We start from the raw sequence: 27,979 nt of genomic DNA, 5'->3' as shown, positions 1-27,979 counted from the left end.
GATGAAGGTGCATCTGTGAGTATCCTTTCCTACACTACTTGGAAAGCACTTGGTTTGCTACCACTTGTGCCTGTTACCTAGAATCTATTGGATTTTAACAAAGGAACAAGTCAACCATTAGGGATACTTCCTCAGTTTCCTATTACTTTGGGAGGGAAAATTGTTTATCTCAATGTGATGGTAGTCCAAGGCCTTTTAGATTACAATTTGCTTCTCGGGCGCGACTATGTTTACGACATGGGAGCTATTGTTTCAACACTCTTTCGAGTGATGTGTTTCTCGCATGAAGGCATAATTGTCACCATTTACCAGCTTTCATTTACTGGTCCAAATATGGCTTCCAGTCAAACATCTTCCCTAAATGGTCCTTTTGTCCCAATGGTATCTTCCCCACCACGGGTCAATTATGTGGCAACATGTTCCATGCCTACATCAACTGACGATCAATTCCGTGATGTTGTGCATTATGTACTATGGGCATTGGAACTAGATCTGTCTAATGGATTCCTTGCTATGTATCCCTTCCAGAGCATTGTTCTCCCATCTGATGAGAACCTCTTGGAAGTCATGACCTCTTATGGGTCGTGATCAAGGAATATGAGCATAGTTCCTTGTCTTGTGTCAAGCTCATTAAAAAATGAAACAAGGAATATGAGGATAGTTCCTGGTCTTGTGTCAACCTCGTTAAAAAATGAAACAAAGAATATGAGCATAGTTCCTTTTCTTGTGTCAAGCTCATTAAAAAACGAAACAAGGAATATGAGGATAGTTATTTTACTGTGTCAACCTCATTAAAAAATGAAATAGGTCCCATGATCATAGTTCTGTGTCTTGTGTCAAGCTCGTTAAAAAATGAAACAAGGAATATGAGGATAGTTCTTTTACTGTGTAAACCTCATTAAAAAATGAAACATGTCCCATGAGCATAGTTCCTTGTCTTGTGTCAAGCTCGTTAAAAAATGAAACAAGGAATATGAGGATAGTTCTTTTACTATGTCAACCTCATTAAAAAATGAAACAATTCCCATGAGCATAGTTCCTTGCCTTGTGTCAAGCTCGTTAAAAAATGAAACAAGGAATATGAGGATAGTTCTTTACTGTGTCAACCTCATTAAAAAAAATGAAACAAGTCCCAGAGCACAATTCCTTGTCTTGTGTCAAGCTCATTAAAAAATGAAAGAAGGAATCTGAGCAGAGTTCCTTGTCTTGTGTCAAGCTCATTAAAAAATGAAAAAAGGAATCTAAGGAGAGTTCCTTGTCTTATGTCAAGCTCATTAAAAAAAGAAACAAGGTCCCCTAGAGCAAAGTTCCAATTCAAGTCTTTGATTAGATATCATAAAATCCCAGTCAAGTCTTTCACTTGATCTCGTAAATGAACCTTCATTCCATCCACCTGATAGCCACGAATAGTCTACTTAGGTGAATGTAATGAAGCTTGGGGGGCATGCACCTAAAATCGAGTCATCCTGCTGGGGCATGTAAACCAATCTCAAGCATAGTTTTTCATTTCAAGCTTGTGTAAACATGAAACTGAATCCAAGCATAGTTTTTCATTTCAAGCTTGTGTAAACATGAAACTAAATCCAAGCATAGTTCCCTATGGTTCAAGCTTGTGTAAAAATGAACCCATCTCCATTTTAACCCTCGTGATTGCCATTCTATCATCCTCTTCTGTCAGATGAGCCTTGGTTTTTTCTCCTTCCATCGTCACTATCTGCTTGGCCGATCATACGCTTTCACTTGGTTATTTTACCCTTTTTGAGGAATAGTTGCAATGAGTGGTCTTATTAGCCAGCCCCTTCACATAAATCAACATGTTTTGAGAAGTTCCAATATCACTGGAACTAGTTGCTATCCTAGACACCACTTTTTCCTCTAAGTGGAGTCCTCTTTAAGCTCTTTTCAGACTCTTGAAACATGAAAAGGTTGCTGAGTCTTTTCCTTTTTTGACTCGTTAAAAGAAAATAAAAATGGGGGGTCTGCTTTCAAGCTCTTTCCCAACTCTTTAAACATGAAAAGATTGTTCAGCGCTTATCCTTTTCAGCTCGTAAACGGATTGGAAATGACATCTACTCAGTATAAGTTTAACCCTTTTCTGGACTGAGATAGATTATTTACAAAAAAGGAATACGTTGATCGAACATGGTCAATAGGTTATATGTTGTATTATTTTATGCTTTTTCGGACTTGAGAGACAAATTTATGAAAAATAACTTGTGGAGTTTTCTTTTTGTCCCTTTTCAAAATCTTTAAACATGGACTGAGTTCTCATTGTCATTAAACTCGTTAAAACATCAAATGGTGACAAACTTTTCCATCATGACAAGACCGAGTTTCACCTTCGCTAGGCTCGTTAAAACATCACATAGAGATGGATTCACCCGAAGGGTGGAATTATACTACAAGAATATGATATCCTCCTCAAGCTTGTTAAAAAATAAAGAGGTATTGGCCAACAATGATTGGGGAAAATGGGAAAAGGGATAAATCACTTTATGGTAGCAAGTCGCTCTTGAACATGACACTTTCACTTCATCTCCGCGACTAGTTGGGTTGGGTTATTTGCTTCATGGTTATCATACATATGGTCTATCACACCATCCATCACTTTTGTTTTGGGTCAATGCTACCAATTCATTCAGTGTTGCTGACATGTTCAAGAGAAGTCACTCAGCAAAAATTCATCCTTTGCAATACTCATAAACCTTCATTTTCATGACCGCCATTCCTGAACCTTGTGTCATCAGTCACATTCTGTCTCCAAAATGATTATTACAATCATTTCATGTAGTTTATGGGGGATACATCAAGGCCCTTCTACGATGAGTCTCTTCTTGTCGACATCAGCACATCATCCAAGAAGTTGACTTTGAAACACCCTTCCAATACCTTGAGGATTGCATACATCAATGGAAATTTTCTCACTTCTGATGATACGTTGACATCATTGGCCTTCGACCGAAATATTTTTTATGGTGTTCGACATCAAAACATTTATTCACACCATGCATAATGTACTGCAGTACCTTGAGAATCATTATCATTATCGGTGATCTCTCTTGCGTCTGTTAACGACTTACATCATTGGCTAGTAATTAGATGGTGTCTTCCCATGTTCGACTTCAGATCACATATTCACATGGTTAGACTCGTACTTGAGCAAAAAATTGGACGAGATAAAAAACCCCAGATCTAGTTTCATCCATCCGGGCTGCAATTTTAGGAGGGTACTAAATCATTTGTACAATGGCTTTACACGTATGGTCATCCTATCATGGGTCTATATCTGTAGACAACTATCTATGTACATGTAATGAAAAGTTTATATGCTGAGTATGGGTATGCCTTCCCTCAACAATTCATGAAAAAATTCAAAATATCATGATGTTATGTATTGTAATCGATGCAGGTCACCGTCCGCTTCAGATCCTCTCCATCACATCGTAAAGCATATCATTGGACATTATCATTTTCGACTTCATGCTTTAGGGGGCAACTGTTACAGGTCTATTTGGGAACATCACTCTCAACATTCATATCAGTACAATTAGGGTTCATCAAACCCTAATTTAGTTGTTACATGCCCTAGACAAGTCATCACATTGAATGCTTCCTTCCATGAAAGTTTCCTGGCCTGAAGCCTTGTTGAAATGCCTCCTTGGGACACCAGCGCAACCTTGGTCAAGCGTAATTACGCTGCAGAGCAAGCATGCCCATTTTTGCCTGCACTATAGTGCACTTAGGCCCTCTTTGACTTGTGCTGGGTGAGATTGAGCAAAATTTGCATAGGGTTCTGGGAATTTTACTTGATTCTAGATGATTCTAGAAGGATCCAATATCTTATCTCCTCCTATGAGATTGAAATTGGATAGGCTAAGGATCCAAACTTCCTATCCTCTCATCCCTTGCTCCATGGAAACTAACTCCAAGTTTGGAAGGCCATTCAATACGCTCATTTATGACAAAACCACCTCCATTTCCTATAAATTGAGCACTCATCATAGTGATCAAGGGGGCTAGAATCTGAAGTTTGTAAGGAAATTTTGTTGGTTTGAGATTTGAGGTCATGTCAAGAAATGTTATGCTCTTGGATTGGTATGATTTTGGTGTGATAAGGGTTGGACTGAAGCTGGATGAGTGGCACGAGATCGAACTGTATTGGGTGAAACTCTTCCTTCTACATTAATAAAGTTGTTTATTCCTTTTCTCATATTCTTGTTCATATCTATGATGATTATGTCTTTCAATATTTTCGATTCCATTACTTTATAGTAGATAGATCATGTATTCTTGGATCGTTGTTGTTTTTGTTTCTATTGACAAAGGTACCAATTGAGTGGATTTAGTTCAAGTGGAAGCAACAGGAGCAATTCAAAGGGGATCAAGGAAGCGAAAGACTACAAGTAATTTCCTTCATCTCATCTATCTACTATAGGAAAAGGTTAAACTATTTTCTTTCTATTGTTCTATGTGTAGCTACCCACCTAAGGAAAATGTGTTTATCTGTAGATGAAAATTCCATATAACATCCTTGCCTCTACCTTATCCTATGATAACTACTTCCTTAGCTTTTCATTTTCTCTTTCTAAACTTTCAATTTTAAGCAGCAAGGATTGGGTCTCGTTCTTACCTGGTGAGGAAGGTTCCTCCGTCAAGCCTTCTCTTCATCTTCCTACCTTGCTACCTCATTTTTCTTCTTAGACATGGATGGGGTCTCTGGCTGCCCACTAACCCTTATTCTCTGTTTCGACCACTTATCACCAATTGGCTTATGAACTAGTCTCTTTCCAGCTTTTACTTTCGAGGGTTGGTGCTGCTCCTTGGTTTCCGCCAGAGCTTCCTCAAACATCCCAGTTTGCTTCCTGCAGGTAGTCCTAGCCCTCTTTCTCATGAATTCATCCCATCTCCTGCCCTGGTGACTTAGGGCATCTAGAAAAATTATCTTGATGAGGTCATGGTTTGTGATGCAAGTCTCTAGATGCGCAGTTGTCTTCACGACCATGGTCATATGCCTGATATTTTTCAGCAAAACTTATGGGAGGTTCATAAATTTTCAACATAAAAGGTGATTTAACCATGGGAAGTGGTAATTGAATAGAATTTTTTCCCTTCCCTCATAGGTGATATACTTGATGAAGTAAAGGGCGACATCAACCCATGGTTGGGGAAGCGACAACCTGTCAATCTCCCTTCCTTTCTTCACCAATCGTTCCTCCCCTTGGAGAAAATCTTCCTTCAAGGAGGGGTCATTAATTTTCCTATTAAACCACCTTTTACCCTATGTTGGAAATGTCATCACACGGGAAATTACCTCTTCTGTAAATTCCATCTTTAATCCTCTAACCTTTGTTTGATTCCTCTCTAAATTCTTTGTGAATTCCATAGTAATTGCCCCTTATGATCCTTCCAACCTTTGGAAAAAATCAAACCAACCTGCGTCCTTCAAAATTTTGAATGCTTAGGGGTAGTTTTCCAATGCCATTTTGATCCTGGTTCATATAGAATTGTCGCCCCACCCATTGCTACACAATTTCAATTTTGTCCTCTCTTCTCCTCCTTGAGAAACTATGAAGCAGTCAACACAATGCTCAGTTGTTCTAGCTCTGTAACTGTTCTCCTCCACTTATGTTTGAGAGCTCTGAATGAGTATGCAACGCTTCTAATGAGCGTTAGTATTTTAGTAGGAATTCTACAACTCCTAGGCTACCAACTTTACTTTTATCAACCTGGTAGTTCGTAACAAACTTGGAAGCGCTGGTGCTATGTGCACAAGTACTAGTTCTCACTGCAGGTCGTCACTTGGTCAGCCGGCGCGCGATCACTAGGAGCTCAAGCCAACTTCTATAGATTTTAGAAGAAGCTCTATGTTTGATGAAAGGAAATAAAGATTACTCTACAGATATTATTCTAACTGCATAAAGGAGAAAGACTGGAAAGTGAAGCAAAACCTAGTAAACCGTAATTATCAAGCTAATTCTACTTTTGCTAAAAACACTATGAAAACCATGAAAGAAATGCCATTACCTACTTAAGGAAGTAAAAAACATCCAACCATTCTATTTCTAGAAGTAAATAAGCAAAAAAACATATTTTTTTTATTTTTATTTTTATGTGTTTTTATGTGAATTCAACATGCATCTAATTTATTGTGTGTGAGTGCGGCAAAGAACAAGTGGCGTTAGAGGTCGGTTTTGGAGCTTGGGAGGATGTAGGATGGTATGGATGGGTCCTAGGCGGTCTTAGGTGGCCTTCTGGAGGATTTTCCCACACTCGGCCTTCAAAAGAAATCCTATAGGAAAAACTACAGGAGGAGGCCAAGAGAAATTTCCGTTGTTTTGAGGGTGTGAGAGTGGGTGAAAAAGGTGGATGAAGGTTGGGATGAGGTGTTAGGGTGCCTAAGGTCTACCATGAGTCACCAAGAGAGAGAAATATGATTGGGTTTGCTCAAGGAGAGAGGAAGAAATTCTATGAAAAATGAAGGAAACTAGGGCAGAATTGAGGTGAGGTTTGGGAGACCTATAGGGCATGGATCAAATGGAGTGTGTGATTGATGGTAAGTTGGCCTACTACTAGAAGATATATGCTACATGGAACCTAAAATTCAACCAAGAAAATCAAGCAAGCAATGAAATGAATGCAGCCTCAGAAAAACAGAGTTTTACATTAGAATGGCCTAAACTATGATGTAGAGAAGGAAATTTTGGTAAATGATGTAAGAAAGGAAAGCATGAAAAATGACTATTGCAAATCAAGAAGTGAACATGATAAAGAAGATCTAAAGCAAAGAAAAACTGGACTATCAACCTATTAGAGAGCTGCAAACACTAGAAGTCCTAGTAATGATGAAAATTTGTGTTTTTGGGGCAGCAAGAGAGTCTTTGCCTCAACTCATGGTCCCAGAGGGAGGAAGAGAGGCCAAGGCACTGTTTATAGCCTTTTGAATCTTCTCTGATCACTGCTTAACCTGCTACAGAAAGGACAAATGGAAGCAAGCTACTAACTCATCAAAAGCAACCTATTCTTAACCATAAGAGAAATACATCTAACATCAAACTAATCTACAAACTGAGGTAAAGCATACAAATACAAGTAAAGAGAAACTTGGTTGTTTGGATTGGGCCCTAACCCAAGAGCTTCAACCCTTTTAGGTAACTCAGTTCTAGCTTAAAAAGGATTCCATCTTCATTATCAAAAAATACAAGATTACATAAAACTGTCAAAAATAGTAAGCTCGAAATTTGAGAAGAGTTTACACAAGAAAAAAGTTGACCCTAGTGAGGCCCTAGGCCTATCTACTTATACATCTGAAGCTAGCAACAACTTCCTTAAAATCAGGGAGGCTTGGCTCCCAAAACTCGACATAGCTATCAATCATCTTCCACTTGCTCAGCTGCCTTCTAGTGCATGATTTGGCTGCTTGTACTCTGAGCTGAATGAAGTGGAATTCGAATTGAGGAGCAATAAATGAGGGGGATTCCCTCCTATAAGTCCTCTCCTCTATCTACTTCAAGTTATTATTGTAGTTTGACCACTAGATCCTTGTCTTTGACCTTGAAATCCATCAATAATCTGCATTAAATACATGTTAGACCACATGGCATAATAACTAACTCAACTCACCCTATAAGCATAAATATAATTAGAAAATCATATAATAAGCTAAGAGAATGGCTTATTTGACTAGGTTAGGAGGTAAAATGAGCCCATATAATTACCCATTTATGAGGCTCATCATCACCCCCCTACTGAAGGTGTTGCTCATCCTCTGAGCAACTTAGTCAATCTCTTCGTCCTTTATGGCCTTGGTGGCCTCTCTAGCATTCTAGGCTTCTGATATGGTCTGCTCATGTTCTCCATAAAATCCTACCTTTCTGTCTATGTCCTTCCACTGCTCCTCCTCTTCTTCTTATCTTCTGCCTTCCAGCATGCCTAATATGAGTGGAGGATTCAGTTTGAGGCCAATCCAGTTGATCTTCATCCTTTGCATGGAGCACTTATACATTGGCACTATTTTCAATGCCTCCTTCAGCCTCATGGGGGAATGGTATTCCCTAATCTGCAAGTTGTGGGGTAGGGTGTTCCATCTTCTCATGCATGCATGCACACATTCCTCCACAAGTAGCCTAAACATATCTTCAAAGTGTGCAATGGCTTGTTCTTGATTGGCTAGATATTTTGGGGTAATCTGAGGGTCATTAGCAAGTAGGCTATGTGTGCTGATGAGTGCCATAGGATCTGATGGCTCAACTCTTATCATCAATGGTTCATTCTTCTCTTTTATCAACAATCTTTTCATTTCTGCTGCCCTCAATTCTTCATGGTTCATCCATGACGCCATGGCCATTAATTGTAGATCCCCTAGCTTGGCATTGGGGTCCCACACATTCAGGTCTGTGAGGACCATGTTGTGTAGATAGAACTCTTCCATCTTTGCTTTTTCCTCAGAGGTTCTTTGGTCACATGAATACATGAACTGCCTATAGTCTTCGAAAGGCATTGTGCCTCTTTGTGCCAAAGTTTTTATTTGGAATTGAAGCCATTGGTCCTTCAAAAAGAGGCCATAGGATTTGGCTGGTGTTTTGCATTGTAATGCTTCTATGGATAAGCTGGCCATGTATGCAAAATGAGTCTCTTTCTCCTACATCTACCTCCTTAGTAATTCATTCTCATTCTCAAGATGGCTTCTTGTAATGGCTTCTCTGTCTCTGAGAGCACTCAATTCCCTACCCATTTCCCTGAGCTTATTTTCCATGTGGCCAATATCCTCAACTCCTTTGGACTTGGCTATCTACATCCACCTATGCATTCTCACTCTCTTTTTCCAATTCAAAAAACAGTGGAATTGCAAATTTCTGTGGGATTATCTTGCCTCCCTCAAGTAGTCTGTAATATGAGTCAAGATTAGGCTGGGGGTCAGGTTCTTGTAGCTCTTGTGCTTCCTCGTTCACCTCTAGCTGTCCTCCTATATTTTCCTCAAGTTTTTGTGTCTCCTGTAGTTTGGATAGCATCTCCTGTAGGACTATTTTAGCCTCTTGTAGGTCTGATTTGGGGTCCTATAGAATTTCTTTTCCCTTCCATGTAGAAGATCTTGGAGTCCCCCTTTCATAGGTTATGAGTGTCTTGGAAGGAGATTATTTCACCTTGGCAGATGGTGAATCTTCAATGTTAATGGGAGTCTTTGATGACGGCTGAGGTTTTCCTGTTTTAATTTTGGTACTCTTCCTTGCCCTGAAATACATGGAGGTTTTTCTTTTCATCTTCTGCTTCTTCTTGATTGGTGTGCTGAGGGCAGTTGTTGCTTCTATTTCCCAAGTTTCAGGGGACTCTTCTCTTTGCTCTACCCTCTCTGCCTCCTTTTCTCCCTCTTCTGTCTCTTTTTCCTCCTCCTGCTCTGTCTCTTCAACTCTCCCCTCCTCTATTTCTTTTCTTTCCTCTTTCCTCTCTTGCTTTGCTATGTCACCACTAGCTTCATCTTCTCCTCCTTACTATTCTCCTTCCTCATTGACAGCAAGATTGAAATCATAGGTTAATGCCTTGATGTCACCCTCAGTTGTCATATTTATGAAAACTTCCCATGCTATAGGGATTGTAAGGGTATAGAGGGCTTCTTCTACTAGGATATTGATTAGGCCATGGTGAGCTAGCTACTGTGAATTTCCTACTTGTACCTTGGTGCTGGAGTCAATGAAGGACTAAAGGAGAAAGTAAGGGATACTGAGCTTTTGATGTGCTGGGGTATTCATGCCATATCTCAAATCTTGAGGATTCTGAAATGATATCCATAAACAATCTTGTGCCTCCCCTCACAAGAAATGTATTTGATAACTTGGTAGCTAACCTCATCCCAGGGATATGGTATACTAGCCCTCCTAATTCCACTTTTGTCTTCAACAAGGGTTTCATTATCTTGGAAAATTTTCCTCTTAGCATCCTGGTCAATTGTTTTCTCATCTTTAATCCACGACAGCCCAAGAGGAAGGGTAGTGACCCTACTGATGAATTCAGGGGTTATTTCAATGGAGAGGCCTCTAATGGTTACAGTAGCATGATTTCTTGTGTGAGGGACCAGAGAGAGAGAGAAAATTCATGGGCAATTTCATCATCAAACCCTCTAAACTTCTCAAAGAAATTCATCTAGTTTGTCCTTGTAAATATTTCCACCACTTGAGGATGTGCATGGAGTCTAGTGGAGTTAGTGGGCTCTTTTCTCATAAATCCCCCTATCATATTGCATGTACTTCTTTGAAAAACCAAATATGGAGGTGGATACAAAGAATTTTGAGTGGAATAGAAAAACAGAAGAGACTGTGTGTTTTTTTTTAAACAGATTTTTTTATGTATTTCTACCCTCTTAAAGACTCATTTTATCTTCAATTTGAGACCAATTCTTCTCCATTTTGATATTCAATAGAGGGAATTCATGAACCCTACCTCTTTAGACTGAAATTTGTGCCAAAAATCACATTTTCTCCATTCAAAATGACTCACTGCCCCTCCTATAGAATCCTGCTATCCCTCTTGTGGGTTTCCTATAGGTGCTCTTGTAGAAAATGCCAAGAGAAAAAATATGGAGGAAATCAATGGAGGATGGTGGATACGAGGCTGTGGGGGCATAAGAATACTATTGTGTGGATGAGTTACAAGGAGAAATTGAATCAAAGGTGGTGAGAATGCGCGGGGAGGAGTGCTCATTACCTTTTATGGGTATTTTCGGTTATGAGTGCTGAGCTGGCAAGGTGTACGTTGCCCAAATTAGGACCGTTGGTCCCCACCTACTTGGTCATCATGACCCCCCCTTGTAATCATCCCCACATCACTGCATCAAAGTTAACTCTTCCTCCCACTACCTGTCCTTCGCATCTTTTGTTTGAGTTGATTGTGCGCACGTGTGGGTGACATCTCGATTAAGTGGAGTCAACTAAATGAAGGTGGCCAATTTAACTGGCCACTTTTCCCTCTTTCGATTTCAACCATCTTGTTGCCTTCGTATGATTTCTAATTACACAAATGCATATAGAGGAGTGACTTAGCTACTTACCTATGATCTGAGTGTATTTGCGTCCATCGATTGGGAGGTGTTGTGACATTCTCTACTGCATGCCTTCATTTTCCTTCATGCATGTTGTCCCTACTTGCTAATGTATTGTTGTGTTTTTTTGAAGGTTCTATTATCTCAAAATCAAGCCCTGGAAGGCTTCAGACCAGGAAGACTTCAAGTAACTATTTCAAACCAATCTTTTAGCTAAGGCTTAGCCTCCTTAGCCTAAGAGGGCTCTCTCAAAGGATTAAAGGTTTTTTTTATTATGATCAAGATGGCTAACTATTTGTGAAACAAATAGGAATGAAGATGGTGGAAACAAAGTTAACAAGCATCCATTGGGCTCATGGAGTCATATGTGATTTAGTATTAACAGTAGGATTGGCTTTGCATAAAAGTCAAGGCATTCAGATTTCAATACAGGTAGAGCACACCAAACACAAAAAGACAGTCTACGAGTATATGAAGGAAATTAGAACACTGCAAGTGATTTCTAAGTAATCAAATACTCATAACACGATAGGTAACATGAAAAGACAACAAAAGAAACTCATACATTGAATTCTCTATGATTCTTGAGAAGCATAAGCCAGTACTGTATTATAAAAAAAAACAGAGTCTTTACATAAGCCAAATATCAGAGCTTTTTTACATCAATTTCCAACCCCCTTTACATTGCTCTTTATCCTATATATAGAGCTCTTCTACCTGACTGAGATTACTCCTCAAGCATGAGGGGAACTCAAAATCTACTTCTAATGGCACCTATTCAAATCTTAACTGCCTATTTAATGTAACAAACTGCTACTAGACTTTCTAGAGATCTAAATCAAATAGGAGTCTAACTCCATATTATGCTAATAATTGCCTTAATTACAATCATTCTCGTTCTTTGACAAGTGGTGTTTTTTAGTTTGGCTGTGGTGGATGTTCAAAGCTCCATAATGGTCCTCAATGTCACATCTTCTCCATTGCCCCTGAAACATAGAAAACTACCCCTGTTTATCAGCCTTTGGTTTTCCTCAAAAAAGTTTGAATCCAATGAACCATATCTTTCATCTTTGATTATCCAAAATATATCAAAATGCCACATCATTGATGTGCTGTCAACCTCTTTCATGTGTGAAGGCAAAGTCTCCTCCAAGCTGTCTGACATATCTTGGACTATAGTCAATGTGATCACTTTATGACAAAAAGTTTAGAGTTGGATTCGAATACATGTTTCCTCCACCTGTCTTGACCTTGTTGAAAGTTGATACCTGTAGATGATCCCTTGAAGATATTCCCTTTTCAAAAAAATTCCACTTGTATTTCAAAATCGGTTGACTGAGATTAGATTGTGCAGCTTCAGCAGTTTCGTAGCGCACTACGAAACTACTGAGCGTTAGTCATCATCTTTAGCAGTTTCGTAGTGCACTACGAAACTGCTGTGTTATTCCAAAAAACACAGTTTCAACCAAAATTTTGCTATTTTAAGCCTCTTGATATTTAAACATCCTTTTCAATTGTTCCAAAGATTTTAAAAACTGAATGGAAAGGTATGATTCTTCAAGTGGGATTATAACAAGGAAGACCATCAAAATCTGAAACAAAACCTTACTTGATGTGTGATTGCCTTAAGGAAATTCTTTCTACTGGCTTAACTGTATCTTTAAGTCTTCAATTTGTTTCTTCATGACTTTGATCCCAGATATGAGGTTTGTATTGACCTTTCTGATAAATTGAGCTTCCTTTATTGTAGGAATAGTCCAGCTACGGAATTGAACATTAAAATCAACCACCTCGGGTATTTGAAATGTTTGGTCCTCCCACTGAGCTTGGATTTGGTTAAAATAAGCCTCCTTAACTGCAAATTTCCTAGTAGCTTTCTTCAGTCTAGCAATTTCAAAGTTGGCCAATTCCAATCTCCTTTCAAGTCTTCCACACTATCTTCTTCTTGAATGGTAACTGCTTTGCCTTTATCCTTTCTTTCATGAGGTTGTGTCACCTCCCCTGTTTCATCTGCTCTTGGCAGTACCTCCTGTATTTGTTTAAACTTCCTCGTTATGGGTCTCCTGGGCTTAAAGACAAATTGATCAACCTGATCATCAAACTTGAGTTTTTTCGAGGCTTTGACTCTCTTAGCCTTGTCTTTTCCTGACTCTATCAAATCTGCTTGAACTAGTGGAGATTCTTCAATGTCGATGGCTTGCAATAAGTCATTTAAGTCTCCCTTTGAAACAGGGCTTTCTTCAATAATCCTTGATTTGCCTTTTTCTTTAGCTACCTGGCTCCTAGTCCTTCTTCTTTGAACTCCTTCACCTGTGCTTGATTCATGTGTAGCTTCTTTGACCTGAGCTTTCTCTTTAAGGGACTGCTGGGGTGTATCCTGGATAGTCAATGGCCTGGTGGATTCTCTTACTTGCTTCCTTGCCTTTAACTTTGAAAACCTCCTAGATCTTGTTTCTGCCTGATGACCAGTTGTTGTTGGAAGATCTTTTGCAGCTTGAGGACTAAGACCGGTCTCGTTTTTGAAACCAGACATGAATATAAAGGTGGGCCAGTCTCTACCTACTTTCTAGAGTTCATGCAGAACAATCAACTTAATCAAACCGTGGTGAAACAATGAGGTCTCACAGGCTTCTTTCCTTAGCTGCACCTTATCACACATTTTACTTAAGCTACGAAATAAGTAAAAAGGTAGATCAATGGATATCTTTCCTGTGAAATGTAGCAAAAGCTTGAAATGATATGAATACACCTTGTTATATCTACCTTCACAGGTAAGGTACCTCTGTATACAGGTAAGCAGATTGGCATATGAGTCTTTGACATAATTTCTAGGCACATACTTGTTTAAATCTGAGTCAATGTGTTCTGGCTTCAAAAACTCTTTGCAGGGACTCATATCAAATTTGAAATTCTTAAACCAAGTTTCTTGTTCCCTTGGAATCTCAGTAACTATGGATATTACCTCTGGTGAGACTTGCAATTCGAGCATCCCAACCTTCGAATTCAGCCCTGTGAAATTCAAAGCAAATTCCTTGGTGGTTTGTGCATGACCTCCCTGTAGTTTCTCACAAAAATTCCAACATCCAACCTGCTTGAATACCTGCTCAACTTCTTTGTGTTTCAAGAGAATTTCTACACCTTCAGGTTCATTTCTCAAACATCTGCTTGATATGTGGTATTTTCTTTCTACCGATCCCTCCATGAAGATTTAGTGTAATGGAAGTTGGAAATGCTAGCGCAACTTAAACTTCAATTTATGCCTCGCTTGAATGGCTGCCTTGCTTGATAACTGCCTCGTTTGATAACTATGGATTCAAATTGAAAACTTACAGTCTTGTCCCTCATGCAACGAATACAATCATCATTAAGACTATGAATACCTGGCCTCCCTTGGAACTTGCAATTCGTGTGTACCAACGTACCTAGTGGCTATAATAATGGAGATAAGCGGTTGGACATGATATGTGGAGTGCATAAGCTGACAATGAATGATGCAACCATAACTAAACTTGATAGATTTGACAGTTGGCAAAGATTCGCTGCAGATTGCACGAATCTCCGATTTTGTAGCGCAGTCAGTGTAAATTTTGAATTATGCGCTACGAAATCACCCAAAACATGTCGCGCTGCGAAATCACCTAAAACATGTTGCGCTGCGAAACTACTAAAAAGAATTTTTGCGCTGCGAAAACACTTCAAGATGACTACATGCGCTACGAAATCACCTAAAGGGCTTTGTGGCACATAGTAACTTTTAAACAAAACTGACACATGGCTATGAGACCAGTGTTGAATGAGAATGACCAGTGATGAATGAGAATGCATATTTGACTCAAGACTCCTAAGACTCAGACTCTAAGGAAAACAAAAATCAAACTTAGACTAGCACCGACCTTTATCATCAAACTAGTGTGAGAAATTTTGGCATTAGAATTCTTAAGTGATAATAGGTTCTTCTTTTGCTGGAGCTGAGCTACATGTGCCTTTTCAACCTTCAAATGTGTTTTCCCTTGTTGCTAGTGCTAGACTTCTATGGGATCAGTTGCTACAGGATTTCCTATAGGAGCTCCTGTAGCTACTTCTCCCCTTGAAACATCAACTATTCCCTGTGCTTGGAGCTCGAGAATGATGCCAGAGGTGGAGATGAATGATGGAGGGATAGTAGGTAAGCTTCAGGTAAAGTTAATGGTGCCTTTTCCTCCTTTCATTTTTTATTTTTTTTTCAAAACTAAAAAACTATTTTCTGTGTTTTTTCTTGGAAAGGGAAAAAAAAAATGATACTTGGAGTGTGATGCAAGCTTGGAAATGATGGCAAGGAGGTTTGAAGATGGTAAGAGGGATTATAGGTTCCTCATGAAGCTTTTCTTGTCCCTCAAACTGCCTCCTATAAATACTTTTGGCTCTCTGTAATTCCTACAGGAGCCTCCTGTAGAAAACACAGTTTTGGAAGAAGAGGTACAATGGGGTGAAAGAGATGCAAAAAATGATGGAGGAAGGTGTGGAGAAGATGAGATGGATGCTGGTATGAATGTTAGGGTCCCCTTGGCACCTTCTTCTGCTCCCTGTAGTCCTCCTGCAAACCTGCAATGCAATAAAAATTCATTTTTCTTTCTCTTTTTTTTTTTTGAAAACAACTAGGGCGCCTCAGAGAGGTTTTCACCTTAATTGCCTGCCCTGGGCGCCTCCAAGGGAGGTTTTCACCCAGGGATCTTATTATTTTCCATTTTCTCTCTTTTTCTTGACATCACTGGGCCACCTCAGAAGAGGTTTTCAACCCAATGATGGGACTCAAGCGCCTCATGGAGGTTTTCACTTGAGTCCTTATTTTTCTCTTTTTTCTTCAGTGAGTGGGTGAAGTGGAAGCTAAGACATGCTCCACTACCATCACTATTTTATTCAAATCTTCAATAAACTCTCGCTTTGAGAGGGGTTTCTTGTAGAATTTCAACCCATGCCCATTGACAAGCATGGGAATGGCTTCATCATCAATGGTTCTGATCAGAATTGAACCATTGTCGTTGCATTTCTCCACAGTGTAGGGTCCCAGCCATCCTGTCCTCAGCTTGCTTTTGAAATCCTTGTATCTTGAATCATAGAGTAGTGCCCAATCTCCCTCTTGGAATTTCTTCTCCCTGATATTTCTGTCATGCCATATCTTTCTCTGAAGCTAAACTACGTCTATATGGAGGAAGGGCTTGCAATATGTATTCATCCAATCCACTGAGATGAAGTAATCTCTCCTTCTGTGCATGGCTAAGGTCTAGGTCTAGTTGAGCTGCCATCCTTAGGGTATTGAAGTCAAACTCTATTGACAACAAAGCCTTCTTCCCATAGACTAATTCATAGGGTGTGAACCCGGTGGTGGTCTTCCATGTTGTGTTGTAGGCCCAAGTGGCCTCAACTAATCTATCTGCCCAGTCTTTTATGTTGCTGCTCACTACCTTAGTTAGGATCCCTTCCAATGCTCTATTAGTGACCTCCATTTTCCCATTGGCTTGTGAATGTTAAGGGGTGGAAATCCTGCGCTTTATCTTATTATGTGTGAGCAGGTCTTCAATCAGGTTAGAAGTGAACTGACTGCCTTGGTCTGTGACCAACTCTCTCGGATACCCAAACTTGTAGAATATGTTTTCCCTCAAAAACTCAGCTACTTTTTCCTCTGTCACTACTTTGATTGCTTTTGTCTCCGCCCACGTTGTCAGGTAGTTGGTGCACACAATGATGTACTACCTCTGCTTTGAAGGGAGGTTGATAGGCCCCACGAAGTCCATGCCCCACTTCTCAAATGGCTCAAAGGCCACTTGAGGTTGCATGGGAATTTCATACTTTGGAGTGGGTTTCCCCATCCTCTGACACTGATCACACTGGCTTGTATATCTCCTCACATCCTGATGAAGAGTGGGCTAGTAGTAGCCTGCTTGCAATATCTTGAAGGCGGTTCTTTTTGCTGCAAAATGACCTCCACAAGGCCCATCATGACAGGTCAGGAGGATGTCAAAGACTTCCTCCTCCCTAACACATCATCTCAAGATCTGATCTGGGCCAAGTTTGAAGAGATTTTCTCCAATCCAGGTGAAAGGGGCACTTTTCCTTACTATCTTGCTCTTCTCTTTTGAGGATAGGTGTGGTGGGAATTGTGTTGAAACCGAGTAGTTTGGTATATCAGCAAACCATGGAGAGAGTACTGATATAGAAAATAGGTGTTCATCTGGCATTTGGTCATCCACCATTCCTTCTTCACCTGCAAGCAAATTTACTCTAGACAAAAAGTCAGCAACAACATTCTCTTTACCAGGCTTATCAATAATGTTCAAATCAAACTGCTGCAGTAAAAGCAACCATCTAATAATGCAAGCATTTACATCTAGTTTTTTCCGTAAATATCTAATTGCAGCATGATCAGTGTACACAAAGGTTTGATAGCCTGCGATATAATGTCTGAATTTGTTTAAGGAATGCACAACAGCTAGGAGTTCCTTCTCGACCACTTAATAGTTTAACTATGCCTTTGACAAGTTTTTGCTTATAAATTATATGACATAAGGTAACTTTCCATCAATTTGTCCTAAGGCTACTCCTATTGATTTGTTCGAGGCATCTGTGTGAATGTGAAAGGGTAGGGCCCAGTTTGGGCCTCTGAGAATTGGGGCAGTCACTAGCTTTCTCTTCAAGGTATCTAGGGCTTCTTGATAGTTTTCCGACCATATGAACTCAACATCTTTGCCTAGGAGGCCAAACAAAGGAGAGGCTAGCTTGCTGAAGTCTTTAATGAATCTCCTGTAATATCCAGCTAAGCCTAGGAAACTTTTGACATCTCTCACCTTTTGAGGAGGTGGGACCCTTTGGATGATGGCAATTTTGTTGGGGTCCACCTACAATCCTTGTTGAGATATTGCATGACCTAGCACGGTCCCTTCAGTCATCAAAAATTCACATTTTTCTGGACTGAGGGACAGGTTCATCTCAATACACTTATCTAGAACTTTTCCTAGGTTAGATAAAGCTTCCTGAAAGTCAGAGCCATAAGGAGTAAAATCATCCATGTATATTTCTATTGCATGATGAACCAGTTCATAAAATATACTCAATACCACTCTTTGGAAAGTGGCTAGAGCGTTGCACAAAACAAAAGGAAGGACCAGGTATGCAAAGGTACCCCAAGGACAAGTGAAAGTGGTCTTATCTTGGTCTTCCAGGATGATTTGAATCTGATTGTACTTGCTAAACCCATCTAGTAAGGAGAAAAAAAATTTCCCTGCCAGACTGTCTAACACTTGATCTATGAAAGGTAAAGGAAAATGGTCCTTTTTAGTGGCTTTGTCCAATTCCCGATAGTCGACACAGATTCTCCACTTACCATTTTTCTTTGGCACTAACACCAAAGGAGAGACCCATTCACTATCAGAGATGGGTTAGATGAGCCCTACATCAAGAAATTTCTGCAGTTCTTCCTTAACAATATCTTTAAGTGCTGTGTTCATCCTCCTTTGAGGCTGCCTAACTGTCTTGTAATCTTCCTTGATGTATATATGATGAGTACATACTAAAGGGTGCACTCCCTTCATCTCCTTATAACTCCAGGTGAAGGCATCTAGATGGTTTCTCAGTATGCTACATAACTCCTTCTCCTGGGAAGTAGATAGGGATGGATTGATTTTCAATGTTCTTTCTGGGCCGAACTCTATATTTTTAACATGGAGAGAAGTAGGGTCGGCCACACAGAGATCAATTGAGGGGTTTTTTTGGGTTTCTCTCACTATGTCTTCTAATGGTGATACACTAGGAGGTGGATTCTGAATCAAATTTTCAATCATATCATCCTCATCTTGCACTTTCCCCCCATGGTGATTTCTAATGTACAAAGTGGTGCAAAATAAACTTCATCCTCATCCTCCTCCCCCAACCAGAGAGGTAGATCATGTTCTAGCAAAGGTTGGGCAGGAGGATATAGGATTAAATGCTTGGACATGTGCCCATTCTTTATGGTCATGTTCCCAGCTTGACAACTGATGTAGGCATCGGCTGTAGCCAACCAGGGTCTTCCCAGAATGAGAGGATACCCAGTGAGCTTTGCCTTTGGCTAGAGAACTAAGAAATCAGCAGGGTACTCCCAAGAATAAATGGAGACCATCACATCTTCCACAATCCCCTCAGGGGCCACTATGGAGCGGTCTACTAGCTGCAGCACTGTCGTGGTCTTCCTCAAGGAGCCTTGAAGGTTAAGTTTGAGCATTGTGTCCTTTGTCATCACATTAATGGCAGCTCCCAGATCAATCAAGGTATGTGGAACCATTGTGCCATTGATGTGGACATCAACTATTGGGCTTCAAAGGTCTAGATATTTTGGATAGATTATCTGCCCCAACATCAAGTCGGACAGTTGTCCTATGACATTGATGGTTGGGGCATCTCTCTTGCGCCTTCCTGGATGCCTAAAGCACTTCTCTTTGATCAACCTATTGTAGATAGGAACATCTTTTATGGATTGGAGAAGTGGTATCTTCACACATAAATGTTTCAAATCTCCCAGGAGTTCAGTCTCTTCTAGAGTAGGTTGGATTGTCATAGATAATCTCTCAGGAAAGGGTGGATTTGCTTTAGGTTTGCTTTCCTATTTATCTTCTTCAACCTCCCTAGGGAGAGGCTGGCTATCTAGGAGAACTTTCTTGGATCGCAAGTTAATTTCTTGAATCTCCACAGCATAAGTTGGGCATGATGGTTCCCCACTATACACTTTTTGAGCCTATCTGTTGTTCGGGTTCGAATTTGGCTGGGCAAGCATTTGGGGTTGCCTCGGTGGAGCATAACGTAACAATTTTGGTTGGGCAGGTGGTGGAGGTAGAAGAGCGGGAGGAGAGTTGTATTAGGGCCTCCACCCCTGATGAGATGCATTTTCCTCGAGGTTGTGGCTGAGCATAGGATTGAAATGAATTGGTGGCTGGTTAGGCATGATATTGAGATGTGAAGGATGAAGAAGGAGGCGTGGACCAGGAAGGATGAGTAGGGGGGCCCCAAGAAGGTATGGAGGTGACTTGGTTGGGGTTGTAGTATGCTTGAGATGTCCCTTGCATCCCCTGCTAGTATGGTCTAGGTCCATGCAGCCTCCTTTGGTTTATGTAATAGATTTGTTCAGTGACTCCTTCAGCCCCTTGGTATATAGCTTTAAGTCTGGGCAAGGAAGGGCACATATTTTTAGAATGATATTCTTCACAGTCTGAACAAACCTCTATAGAGTTCAATGGGCATTCATTCCTATGATGCCTCTTGGTGCATCTAGGGCAAAAAATGGCCAAAGCCCTCTCTGCTTCCTCTTGTTTCCTTTTGATATCTAAGGTATCCATTTGCATGGCAAGAGTTTGCAGCATCTTACTCTTGAAGTCTTCCAGCATGTTTCCAATTTCACCTTTAATGGATGAATTGGAAGAAGAGGTACTGGCTATGGGTTGGCTCCCCCTACCTTTCTTTCTGGCTGCCCTAGAATGGTTTCTAAAAACAGCCTTTATGTCCTCATAGGATAGTTTCTAGATGTCTCCCCCGGCCAGTAGATGGAGGGTGTCTAAAAGGTCTTCCCAAATTCCCCTGAGCAGGACCAACTTCATAGACTCTGGGTCAAGTGTACACCTGGCCCTTTTGTAACTAAGCTGGAACCTCTCTTCATAGTCTTCCAGGGACTCATCACTTCCTATGGTCATTCGAAAGATTTATTCTTTAGTATCTTTTGACCTAAAATAGTCTCAATACTTGTTGTTAAAGACCTGCTGCATCTGAGCCCAAGTTGTGATCTATTTCCAGGTAATCCCATGAACCAGCGCAGTGTTGCGTCCTTGAGAGTAGAAGGGAACAATTTCAACTTTTGCTCGTCTTCTACATAGCCATAAGTTCGACAGATGACAACAAACTCGAACAAGAAGGTGTCAGGACCTTTTGTAGTCAGACCATGGAAGTGAGGTAGGGCTGAAGGACTTATATTCTTCATTTTGATGTCCCCATTGGTCTCCCGAATGGGGAAGGTACCCTCTATTCTCTCTCCATTTCCCCTAGCATTTCTGTTTTCAACCATTGGCTCCAGAGGAATGTTGTCTTCTTCTTCTTCCCCTATAAGTTCTTCAAATATTTCTGGATGTTCACCTACGGGTTCTTCTTCATTGCATCAACAGAAGAAGAGATAAGGTTGGATGTGTGAAGCAATGGGGGTGTTGGGCAAAAATTTTCCTAAGTTATCTCTACTCCTACGGGGCATGAAAGGAAATATTTTTGGTTGGTTTTTCATTTCTTTTTCCCCACATTGAAAGTACCAGTAGAAACTGAAATTGTGATTGAAAAAAACAAATTGCAACTAGCCGAAATGAACTTGCAGAATGGAAATTTTCAGAATTGGAAAGGAAAGCAAGGAAATGAAGAACTAAAAGAAAAGAATGAATAGTCTACTTTTGCCGAAATAAACTATTAGCAGAATGTTGCAATAGGAAATAGAAGAAAATAGTGATCATAAAATACTCTGATGCTTCCCCGGCAACGGCACCAAAAAGTGATGAGTGCTAGTATTGTAGCAAGAACGCTACAACTCCTGGGCTACCAACTTCACTTTTATCAACCCAGTAGTTCGTAACAAACTTGGAAGCATCGGTTCTATATGCACAAGTACTAGTTCTCACTATAGGTTGTCACTTGGTCAACCGGCGCGAGATCACTAGGAACTCAAGCCAAATTCTATAGATTTCAGAAGAATCTCTATGTGTGATGAAAGGAAAGAAAGATTTCTCTACAGATGCTATTCTAACTACAGAAAGGAGAAGGACTGGAATGTGAAGCAAAACCTAATAAACCCTAATTATCAAGCTAATTCTACTTTTGCCAAAAACACTATGAAAACCATGAAAGAAATGCCATTACCTACTTAAGGAAGTAAACAACATCTAACCATGCTATTTCTGGAAGTGAATAAGGAAAAAACCATATTTTTGGATTTTTATGTGTTTTTATGTGAATTCAACATGCATCTAATTTATTGTGTGTGAGTGTGGCAGCAAACAGGTGGCGTTAGAGGGCAGTTTTGGAGCTTGGGAGGATGTAGGATGGTGTGTATGGGTCCTAGGAGGTATTAGGTGGCCTTTTGGAGGCTTTTCCCACACTCAACCTTCAAAAGAAAACCTACAGGAAAAACTACAGGAGGACATAGGAAAACTACAGGAGGAAAACAGGGAAACTACATGAGGCCTACAGGAGGAGGCCGAGAGAAATTTCCATTGTTTTGAGGGTGTGAGAGTAGGTGAAAAAGGTGGATGAAGGTTGGAATGAAGTGTTAAGGTGCCTAAGGTCTACCATGAGTCACCAGGAGAGAGAAAGATGATTGGGTTTGCTCAAGGAGAGAGGAAAAAGTTCTATTGAAAATGAAGGAAACTAGGGCAGAATTGAGGTGAGGTATGGGAGACCTATAGGGCATGGATTAGATGGAGGGTGTGATTGATGGTAAGCTAGCCTACTTCTAGAAGATATCTACTGCATAGAACCTGACAGTCAACCAAGAAAATCAAGCAACCATTGAAATGAGTGCAACCTAGGAAAAATAGAGTTTTGCATTAGAATGGCCTAAACTATGATGTAGAGAAGGAAATGTTGGTAAATGATGTAAGAAAGGAAAGCATGAAAAAGGAATATTGAAAATCAAGAAGTGAACATGATAAAGAAGATCTAAAGCAAAGCAAAACTGGACTATCAACCTACTAGAGAGCTGCAAACACTAGAAGTCCTAGTAATGAGGAAAATCTGTGTTTTTGGGGCAGCAAGAGAGCCTTTGCCTCAAATTATAGTCCCAAAGGGAGGAAGAGAGGCCAAGGCACTATTTTTAGCCTTTTGAATCTTCTTTGATCACTACTTAACCTGCTACAGAAAGCACAAATGGAAGCAAACTACTAACTCATCAAAAGCAACCTATTCTTAACCATAAGAGAAATACATCTAACAACAAACTAATCTACAAACTGAAGTAAAGCATACAAATACAAGTAAACAGAATCTTGGATGTTTGGATTGGGCCCTAACCCAAGAGCTTCAGCCCTCTGAGGTAACTCAGTGCTAGCTCAAAAAGAATTCCATCTTCATTATCAAAAAATAGCAAGATTACATAAAATTATCAAAAATAGTAAGCTCGAAATTTGAGCAGAGTTTACACAAGAAAAAAGTCGACCCTCGTGAGGCCATAGGCCTCTCTACTTATACATCTAAAGCTACCAATATCTTCCTTAAATCAGGGAGGCTTGGTTCCAAAAACTTGAGATAACTATCAATCATCTTCCACTTGCTCGGCTGCCTTCTAGTGCATGATTCGATTGCTTGTACTCCAAGCTTAATGAAGGGGAATTCGAAGTGAGGAGCAATAAATGAGGGGGATTCCCTCCTATAAGTCCTCTGCTCTTTCTACTTCAAGTTATTGTTGTATTTTTACCACTAGATCCTTGTCTTTAACCTTGAAATCCATCAATAATCTGCATTAAATACATGTTACACCACATGGCATAATAACTAACTCAACTCACCCTATAAGCATAAATATAATCGGAAAATCATACAATAAGCTAAGAGAATGGTTGACTTGACTAGGTTAGGAGGTAAAATGAGCCCATATAATTACCCATTTATGAGGCTTATCAGCTTCAGCAGTGGGTAAATGGTAGGGTGACGCAGGCAAGAATTCCAAATTAGGGTTTGAAATCAGGATTCAGACTGCGCAATAACATTTCCTTATTAATGCTAAGTTATGGAAGGTCTAGTCTGAGGTACAATTCCATTTTTCGGCATGATCAATCATTAAATGATAATGATTACAAGATCATCATACTTTGTTTTCATTTTTTAAATGCTCACAGGTCATGCAAAGGTAATGTCATCATGTAATCCATCCCCCTCCCACCCCCCGGCTTAAATATGATAGCTGACCTCGGCTGTCAAAAGGGATATCGCCTTAGATTGCCATAATTACTAAATAAAAGAGGATAACGATATTACCATTTCATGATGTACCTGGTGTGACGTGGAGAGAAGACATTGGTGACAAGGTGTGTGAATTTAATTTCGATGGTCAAGGCAACTACTCCTGAATCATGGTGATGTGTGTTGTATCACAATAAGTAATTTACTTGGATTATTTTTAGAAGTTGTCAGCTATTACAGATATAACAACCAATATGACTGTTATGTATTATTGGTTTCCACAAAATATAAAAGAAAAGAACTAAAACAGTCGTGTAACAACATTATTGTAAGATATGCTTGAAATAACAAATGTTGTTACAAAGTGTGTAACAGCCGCCACAGAGTGGTTTTCAACTGTTACAGAAATTGTTTAGCTGTGCCTGAAAGAGGTTTTCACAACCAGACTGTTTTATTTTCTTATTTTTGTTTTTGTTGTTGTTATTATTATTATTATTAGATAGATAGCAGGTGTAACAGTCGCCAACAAAGGTTGGTTTTCAATTGTTACACTTATTGAAAAATTAGAATTTTGGCAGCACAGGGGATTTTCCCATGCTCCTGTAATCTGAAGATCCGAATTCGTGACAATGTTAAGAAATGAATCCATTGAAGTAGGTTTATGATATAATCGAAGACGGTGCCCGTTTGAAAGCAATGGTGTTCTCACACTATCAATGGTAGCCAAATTCAAAGTCTCATTGTCAAATACTATATCTACCTCATAGGGACCTAGCCATATGGTGTAGAGCTTACCCTTGAAGTCCTTGAATCTTGAATCATATAAGAGAGCCCAATCTCCTTTCTAAAAAATTCTTCTTCTTGATGAACCTGTCATGCCACTTAGCTCTTTGCTGCTAGATAATCTTTGTTTTTTGGATAGTAGCCAACGTTTCTCCTCCAATTCATTGAGTTGGTTCAACCTTTGCTTTTGTGTTGTAGCCAAATCCAAATTCACCTACAATGTTGTTCTCAATGTCTTGATTTCAAACTCAATAGGGAATAAGGTATTTTTACCATACATAAGTTCGTATGGTGAGAATCTCGTAGTATTCCTCCACGTAGTTCTATATTCCCATATCATTTCTAGAAGTTTATCAGCCTAATTCCTTTGGTGACTAGCCACAATTTTGGTAAGAATCCCCTCAATGACTTTGTTGGTGCTTTCCACTTGGCCATTTTCTTGTGGATGATAAGGTCTTGTGATTCTATGATGGATTTTATATTTTTCAACTAACTTTTGGATCATATGGGATGTAAACTGGGGCCCTCCATCTATCACTATCTCCCTGCGTATACCCAAACGGACGAGGATGTCTTCAAACAGGAAGTCAAAAACAACCTGCTCCATGGCTCTTGTTAGTGCTTTGGCCTCAACCCATCTGTGACATAGTCGGTGCAGACCAAGATGTAAGATTTATTTATGGATGAAGGATTAATTAGTCCCACAAAATCCAATGCCCATTTCTCAAAAGGTTCTAAGACTATTTGAGCTTGTAACGACATCTCAACTGATTGCAGTGGTTGTTCCATCCTTTGGCAACTATCACATCCTTTCACAAACTTCCTGGCATCTTAAAATATTGTTGGCCAATAACATCCCGTCGAAAGGACTTTGTATCCTATCTACTTGTCTGCAAAGTTCCCTCCACAAAGTTCCTCATGACAAGCCTTAAGGATGTCAAATATCTCATCTTCCCTAACACAACATCTGATCTGAAAATCTGGTCCAGTGTGTTAGAGATTTCCATCTATCCAAGTATAGGTAGCACTCTGTTGTATGAAATTTCTCTTTTCCTTGGAGGACAAGTATTGTGGAAACTTCCCTACAACAAGATAATTGGCTATATCTGGATACCATGGTGAGTAAGTAGAAATAGCAAAGAGATACTCATCAGAGAAAGATTCCTCAGTAGGAATGAAATTGTCATCAATAGTTAACCTAGAAGGAAAATCAACTTGTTAGGGTCCAACCCTAATGCCCTTATTTATGTAATAGGGCCGAGTCATAGTTATAGTTAGTTAAAGAGTCAATAAAGCCCATATTAATAATTGTAAGTGGTTGACCCGCATTTAAAGAATGGACAACAGTTAGTTGCAAATGGCCATGGTATTAGATAGATGGTATTAATAAGAACCATGGTATTGACCCATGGTATTGCATGTATGAATCCTATATAAAGGATAGAGACTCCCCTTGAGGAGTGTCGTGTCTTATTTTATAATCGAGCCTAGCTCTATTGGAGGTTGACCCCTCGAAGAGGCAAGTGAACATTGCTTTCCTTTCTGAATAATAAAATGCACACTATTATTTCTCATTGTTCTATGTTCTGGGTATATTTCTTCACATATTTGGTATTCTGGTATCTTCTCGTAGGTCAAGAGCATAACAAGTGGTATCAGGGCACTTTCCAAGGCTGGTGGGATCTCCATTTTTAGCAGAATTTTTTTTGGCTAGAGATCTGTTCTGGCGTCTTTAAACCACGAGATCTATTGTTGAGAGCATAAACCTACGGATTTAGGGAAGCATGCACGCAGGAAATACAAGAGGTGGTCATGCTTGTTGGACTCCTTTGTAACCCCTGTGGGTACCCCTTCGAGTAGTACTGCATTAGACATAACCGCGCACAGACTGTCTTCCAAGTACCATCTGGGTATATCGGAAGCCCCCTAGGCTCTCTTGAAACCTTGCCATAGATAAATTGTCAACCGTCTTGCTGCTATAGTACACCGAGAACAGCACTCAGGGAGATTACTCGCGCGTATGATAGGGTAGTCATGTTGTATGGCTAAGGGTACGGTTGATCCTTTTTGGTTAGTGCCTTGAAATATTGGGCTAAGTACTACTGTCGAACCCTTATGTATATTGCGATTTGTAGCACCTGACACTCCTTGAGACCATAGTTCCCTTGTCTCTCTCTAGATCACACATCATCTTTGCCAGATCAGATCTAGCAGGTTGGGTTCTGTCACAGCCGCAACAATCAGTTCCACCATTCATATCTATCAGATCCGCCATTCAGATCTATCAGATCCACCAATCAGATCTATTAGATCCGCCATTCAGATCTAGCAGTTTGGGTTCTGTAGTAGTCACAACAATCAGATCCACCATTCAGATCTAGCAACAGGGGTTCGATCACTGCCACATTCCTACTCATACTCTACAGTTGAGGGTTTTTCCAACAAATCTGGCTATTTGTGTGGCTCCTATACCTGGGCATGATTCCCGCAGGACATTGGGCATAATTAACTTTTCTGGTAATTGGCTACTGCAGTATATAGGAGACTTAACCCATAAGAAACAAGTCGACGGGCTAAGCAAGGTGGTACCTGTCACTTGTCAGCGTCAAAATTCCGGGTGGTCCCAAAAAAAAAATTCACAGTAACAACAAGTGCACTAGATTTGTGCATGGTATAAACCAGAGCTCAAGCTATGGCCAATGAAAAGATAGACACCCTTGAACAAAAGTTGGAGGCATTAAAAAAGCAGATCCATACCTTAAATGACACAATCACAAAGGGCAAGTTGGGGGAACAATCAGAGGCATATGATTTTAATGAAAACCTTGAGAGTGAATCTAGCCATTCTCTTCACTTCTATGGAAACCACCAACAGTCCTAGCCTCGAACCCCCAAGCTGGAAATGTATAAATTTGATGGCTCTCATCTGGCCATATGGCAGGCACAGATGGAGCAATATTTCACAATGAATCACATCAGAGATGATGAGACTAAGCTAAGTGTGGGAAGCCTATACTTGGACCAAGAAAGATGGCAATGGTGGCAGTGGCATCAACGTTGCTATGCAAGGCCAATGACTTGGCAGATATTCTCAAAAGCCCTTTCTGATCACTTTGACCATGAATCTAACTTTTTGGGTCATCTTACTAAGCTCCGACAAACAAGCACAGTGCAAGAATATATTAAAGCCTTTGAAGCATTAGCCTTCCGCACAAGAGGTCTAGTAGATGAATTCTA

Source organism: Pinus tabuliformis, chromosome J (assembly GCF_031772625.1).
Source record: "Pinus tabuliformis cultivar Carrire ecotype Pingquan chromosome J, CPIR1, whole genome shotgun sequence".
NCBI lineage: Eukaryota > Viridiplantae > Streptophyta > Pinopsida > Pinales > Pinaceae > Pinus > Pinus tabuliformis.
This window is presented reverse-complemented; position numbering follows the sequence as displayed.